Below are 7,219 nucleotides of genomic sequence, written 5' to 3' on the forward strand. Positions count from 1 at the left end.
TTATATTGATTCACGAATAACAATTTTAGAATCTGTGGATCAATGTTCACTTGTGCTTCTAATACTTGATCTCAGTCTATGAGTAGTTACCATAACCCGTATATCTTCATTCTTCATACACCCAATTAATAATACATGAAAGTAAAAATGATCGAAGCCGTATTTGTATGATAGAGGTACCTACAAGCGTAGTGCATAGTTTTCGAAAAATGTTCGTATACCATTTTTTAGAGCATAATACGTATATTTGGTTTATTATAGCTGTATATAGTAATATAGAAATTGCGTATATAGAACTCAACATTTTTATAATTCATCACCGCCAATACAACCAGAGTCTAAAAATTCCACGGTAGCCAACTAATCTCTTCGGTATAATGTACGTTACACATACACGGTGTTTCACGCTAACTATTGTAACAATGAAATTCATCTAGTGGCCACGAGATGATGATAGTAATAACAAAAGACGCTTAAAATGAGGAATGGACTAAAAAGTCACGTGAAAAATAATGAAACTTATGAGTTTTTGTGTAATAATCGTCTTTGTTTTATTTCGCACACGTACAATACAAATGCATGATATTTATTTCACGGTATTTATTATTATTTTTATTTTGACACGGAGAAGTGAAATATGTTTATCACATCTTACACGTTTGCGTGCGTTTTATTCGTCAAAATTGAATTATTATCGTGTACTGAGCCACGAGATGTTATTTTTAGTGATGCCTGCAAACCTTTAAAACGGTTATCAAAACTACTGAATTACACACAAGCATCATAATATATGTTAGGTATTATAATTTATACACGTACGTTATTTTTTTATCACGATATTAGATTGCCAAGAGCTTATATTAAGACGGACATTAATAAAACATAAATTATTGATGTATATTTATTTAAGTATTGAAATAAGGACATCTTTTGTTTATTCATTTAAAGATTATCGACGACGTAATTGGGCACATTTTATGATATAAATATAAAAATAAACAAATGGCATACTTCAATTTGTTAAAATGTAATAAAAATTTCATTTTTTCTTTTTGTGGGTTCTATACATATAGTAAGCTACGAGGATTTTAACTTTTAGATTCTGAACGAAGTGATGAATGTATTGATTTTACAATGATGTGTGTTTTTTTTTTTTTTTTTTTTTTTTTTTTTTTTGTGTCTGACGACAACTTTTGGAGCAGTAAAAATGCTTCGATTTTCAAAAGTTGTACCTTTTCTGAAAGGAAAGTGAATCTAGTTGGTACTTTGGGGGGTCAAAAGTGAAAATTTCCCAATACTTTTCAAAAGCGGCAGGAAAAACCTTAAAAAAATAACGGAAAAACGCGAATTTTTACGCAAAACCAATTTTTGACAAAAACGAAAACTTAATTTTACTGTAACTCAAAAAATAATTATTGTAAGCACTTGAAATTTGCAACAGATGTTTATATTAGCGTTGTCTATACAGGGTTAAATTTTCAAAGTGTTTCGACTTTTTTTGAGCTATTTATAGACAAATGAAATTTTCAATTTTTCTAAGTATTTTTATTTAAAATAACGATAAAAAATTTTTGGTTGGATAGAAAACTTTGAAAATTTAATACAAGGTTTCTTATAAGTTGTTCTCACAGTGATAAAAAAAAATCCAAAATCGTTAGTCACAATTTTTTTTTATAAGTGCTTAAAGTTTAAATTTATACGAAATATGTCAAAATTGCGAAAATTTGCAAGTAATTTTGTGGTTGAAAAATCGTAAAATTTTTTTCTTTTATAACTAAGCTTTTAAAATTTGGTACAAGGTTCTCCATAAGTTTTTCTTTAAATATCTGTAAAAAAAACTCAACCGGACTAAGACAAAAAATTTTTAGGAGTGTTTGAAATTTAAATTTTTACAAAACCGCATTAAATAACGGTTTAGCCTCAAACGATTTTTGATATTTGTTATTATTCAAAAAGTATGAGTCGTAGACACTTGAAAATTTTACCAGTTGTTTAAATTGACATTTTCTTTATATAGTTTTATTTTCAAAATATTTCACTAATTTTTAATCTATTTATAGGCAATTGAAATAATCGATTTTTTTTGATTTTTTTTTTATAAATGTTGATAAAAAAAAATTAGCTGGGACAAAATACTTGAAAATTTAATAGAAGGGTCCACATATGTTGTTCTAACTCCCATTCAAAAATTATAAAAATACATAGGCACAATTTTTTTTTATAAGCATTTAAAGTTCAAATTTTGACTAAATACGTAAAAATTACGGCAATGTTCAAATAATCTTAAACAGAAATTCATAAAAGTTTTTCTTTTTAATTCTAAGATTTGGAAATTTAATACAAGGCTCCTAACATATTTTTACAATAGCAGTTGAAAAATAAAAGGAATACATTGTCACAATTTTTATTTATAAGCATTTAAAGTTCAAATTTTGACAACATATTATGTAAAAATCACGAAAATTCGTAAATTATTTTATGCTAGAAATTCATAAAAAATTTTCCTTTTATATCTAAGATTTCAAAATTTAATACAAGGCTCATAATATATTTTTACAATAGCAATTGAAAAATAAAAGAAATATATAGTCACGATTTTTTTTTTATAAGCATTTAAAGTTCAAATTTTGACTAAATACGTAAAAATTACGGCAATGTTCAAATTATCTTAGACAGAAATTCATAAAAGTTTTTCTTTTTAATTCTAAGATTTGGAAATTTAATACAAGGCTCCTAACATATTTTTACAATAGCAGTTGCAAAATAAAAGGAATACATTGTCACAATTTTTATTTATAAGCATTTAAAGTTCAAATTTATACGAAATATGTCAAAATTGCGAAAATTTGCAAGTAATTTAGTGGTTGAAAAATCGTAAAAATTTTTTCTTTTATAACTAAGTTTTTAAAATTTGGTACAAGGTTCTCCATAAGTTTTTCTTTAAAAATAATATATCCTAGACTGACAAATCATCTCCGTTCAGAATCGTTTTTCGTATACAATGATATAATATCATTGGATTCAAATTTAATTCCATCCATTACAGTAACCCACTTGTAACCTACTGTACAGCAGAGCGACATCCACGACTTACCCGCCTTTTTTTCTTTTCTTCTCTGCTTAAAATTAAAGTCAGTAGGACTTAAATTCTAAAGTTCAAAGGCAATTATGAAAATCGGAGAAATGCTAAATTATGTGCAGAAATAGAAATTAAATATTTGCTGCCAACAATATAAATGTTTGTAACCGTTTCGAATTAAAAAAAAAAGAAGAAAAAGCAAAATAAAACAAAGAAAATTACGCTTTCAATTATATCGTATTGTTATTTTAAATCGAATCTCAGCTGCATGAGCACGTTTGGCAAATAATTTTTCTTTAGGAAAAACTTTTCATTTTCGTCGGAATGATATTATTTTTGTCACCATCCGAATAGCAGCTCGTTACTTCAGGCAGTTCAGGCAACCCAAAATCACAAGCAGTTGTGTGTTTCAGCTGACCAAAGTGTTTTTATTTATATAATGCAATGTCAAACCATAATAGCTTTGAATGTGTAGGATGATAATGAAAAAATCAAAAACATCACCAGTTTTATTTCTCTCGAGCATTATCGTCGGTACAATATTATATGTTATTATATGGTATTCTTACTAGACTTGGTGCATTTGATACGTGATACGTAATATTATTTGAGATGTAGAAATGGGAAAATCCAAATGTTTACAACCTGAGTTGCCTACAACTATACACGGGTTTTATGCAAAAAACAATTTCGGTTGCTTTACATTGGTACGAGGTTTGTCATTGCAGTTCGATCACTGTCACCGACTGCAGCTGGCACGGCTACGATCTCATCGAAATATATATATTATTCAATCACAAAAAGTTTATCCCAGATACCTAAATGTTGCCTTCAATAAATCATCGAAATATATTCCGCAATCGATCTGGCACAACAATGTATACTTCGGCGAATCATGACGTGACAAACATATTATTATATTCTAATATAAAGTGAATGTTGTCGAAAAATACGCGAATCTCGTCAAAACAATAACGACGATGACAGTCAAATCTCCGATGAGACAATAAAACGAATCATTATACAAACAACGCCGAATAAAAATAATCTTATTTCGATTTATAGTATTTTATATTATGCAACGTACTTTACATAAGCTTGCTGGTGACCCAGTGCAAAATTCAGCAACACTCTCACAAAAAAGTATAATAAATCATTTCACTATTTCAGAATCTTATAATATAGTTATATAGTTATATAGTAATATAGTTATACCTCTCTCAAATTTGCTAAAAGATAAGGTATTATATGTTGAAATCGAAACACTCCTTCTGGAAGAAATTTTGTATACAGGATATAAAAAAAAAAAATAAAAAAATAAAAATAAACACTATTGTAAAAACAATAGCTTCCTCGCTCCGCTCAGAATCAAAAAAATCACGAACACATACCAATTTAAATAATTAACATACAATAAACGTTTAAATAACTAACAGAAAATATTAGGTACCTATACAATTGTATGCGATAAATTATCACTGCGATGATGAATATATTTGATAACAACATTTAGTTGGGTCAAGAGTTTGGATGTTATTATTGCAGAAGACAATTTAAAGCATATTTCAGAAACATTGAAACATATACCTATTATATTGACTAATTATAGTAAGACAGTTTTTATAGATAGTTTAAAAACCATTTATAGGTATGACAAATTATCTTAAATTATCTAGTAACTTGTTTTAAATGTTAAAGTAAAAGTATTAAGCAATAAGACTTCAACTTATTTTAAGAAGCTATTAAAGTATTTAGTATTCATGGTATACCAGAAATAATATTATGCCATTTGACTCTCAGGGGTGCAATCGATGTTCAAAAGAATATAGCTACACTATACAAACAACATCACCAAATGATCCGAAAAAGTAATAGTTATAGACTTAAATGCTTAATAAGTAGCTTGTATATTCAAAAATATTTTTTAAACGTGTCAACATTATGGTAAATACGTTGAGCTATTTGAATTAAACTATAACATTACAGTTGCAGAGTTAAAACAAATATGTTAATGCGTAGAAAGAATATTCATGTCTAAAGGTATTTATATGACTGAAGACTTAAGATCAAATGTGATAAATAAAACTGCTAAAATAATATTAAAAAGTAAAATACCCGATTATTTTTAGTACAAAGCAGGTGACAAAGTGTGGATTCAGGATATAAAAAGTAAAGAGTAAATTGAATGAATGATTGTAAAAACAACACATTCAAAGAAGTTGAACAGTCCGAAACAATAGAAAAATGAGAAGACAATATTATATATTTACGATAAAAGTCAAATAATTTCAAAGATCAGACAGCAAAAAATAAAAAAATATGAAGAAAGCAAATAATTGTAATAAAAAAAAATGTCTGTGCAGATATTTTAGAGAAAATAAAATGTATTTAAGATATGGGTATACATTATTATTGTAGTTATAAGATACTGCTTATAAATGTTTATGCATCAAAAATAAAACACTGAAGACAATAAAGGGTTGTATTATATATTTATACTATCACAGTGTATTTCATTTTTATTATGTAATTAATTTTTTTTTTAGATTTAGGAACGTAAAAATAAAGTTAAGAATGAAGTATTAGTCGATTACTATAAAATGGTTTTCCACAATAAGAATATTATAAACCATTTATTGCTAATTATATGGAACCGTCAACATTCGAAGAACCAGTAACCTGATACCATGAGAGTGGTTAGAGACATACGAGTATTATCATAAATAATGAAATGGCGTCATTAAATTATAATGAAACTTTGGTATAAGACTGACCTTCAAATTAAATTGCGTTAGGTATTGACTCTCGGTAATATATATATGTTATGCAAAGATTGTCATAAAGGGTTGTTTTCAATTATAAATAGTATATATATTTTCGCGAGATATTTTCAACCACAGTTCAATTAAATGAATGAATTAGAGCAATTTTCGGTGTAGAAGCAATGGAAAAACTAAAATTATGACAGATTTATATCAAAATGATATCATAGTTGATATATTACAATTACAATACTGTCTCAATCATAATTTCATGTTATAATCTAAATTAAGTACTTAAATTCTAAATCTACTTGAACTTCAATTTCAATAATAGCTGTTTACTTGGATAATATCAATTCACTTTCTTCCAGATTTCTTTAAACTAATGAATAATGTCTTCGGAAAATGTATAGAAAATGTTAGGAAGACATATTATGTTGTTCATTACTATAAATTCACTCAGTACTTTTGATAAACATAAACCATGTGAAACACTAACACTTGTAGCTAAAGATTCTGTTATTCAATACAAACATTAACCTATAATAAAACTTAATTAACCAATATACAGTGTTTTTTTGTTTTACTGTTATTAAGACTATTAATATATAATTTCTTAAAAAAAATTATTGGAAAAAATATAATCATTAGGAACAGACACAGATTTTTTTTACTGTATTTACTGAGGTTGAAGATGTATAATATGAACTATGAAGACAAGAAACAAAATATAGATTATATTGATACATTTTGTTATAAGACAGATTGATGACAAAAATAAAAAATAAATGTCCCAGTAATGCTCAAAGATAAATATTTATAAGTACCAATAACTAATACAAGAATATTTTCTAAAATATATGTGTTTATAATCATAGGCGTGCGCAGGAATTTTTCGCAGGGTGTGCAGAATTATTTTAGTAGGGGTTACTTGACCTACTACAAATCAGTAAGTTAAATATTGTCTCAATATTATAATAATTAGTTTATAATACATTTTAATGTTAAAATAAAACAATTATTAGTTTACATACCTCTTACATATTATTATTTATTACATATAAAACTAAATTTAATCGATATACAATAGTCAATAGCATTTACATTTATAATGGTAATCTTCTTTGGATTGATGTCAGTGTTTTAAACTCATCAATAATTTCCTCCATATCTAAAGAGTTTACAATTTCTTGTTCAATAAAAATTGTTAGTAAGGCATCTAACCTTTCTTGAGCCATTGTACTGCGTAATTTATTTTTAACTATTGCCATTTTTGAAAAAGCTCTTTCACAAGAGTAACTAGTGACTGGTATGGTAGTAAATTCTTGTAAAAATTTATATATATTTTCAAAAGTTCTCATTCGGTCTGTTCCATCCT

General features: G+C 26.6%; 1 protein-coding gene across 1 annotated transcript in view; it reads right to left on the reverse strand.

Moving 5' to 3' along the window:
• Window positions 1–7,219, reverse strand: part of LOC100164456 (prolactin-releasing peptide receptor) — a 184,074-nt gene that overhangs the window by 111,366 nt on the left and 65,489 nt on the right. The gene's annotated exons all lie outside the window — the stretch shown is intronic.

Source organism: Acyrthosiphon pisum, chromosome A2 (genome assembly GCF_005508785.2).
Source record: "Acyrthosiphon pisum isolate AL4f chromosome A2, pea_aphid_22Mar2018_4r6ur, whole genome shotgun sequence".
Lineage (NCBI taxonomy): Eukaryota > Metazoa > Arthropoda > Insecta > Hemiptera > Aphididae > Acyrthosiphon > Acyrthosiphon pisum.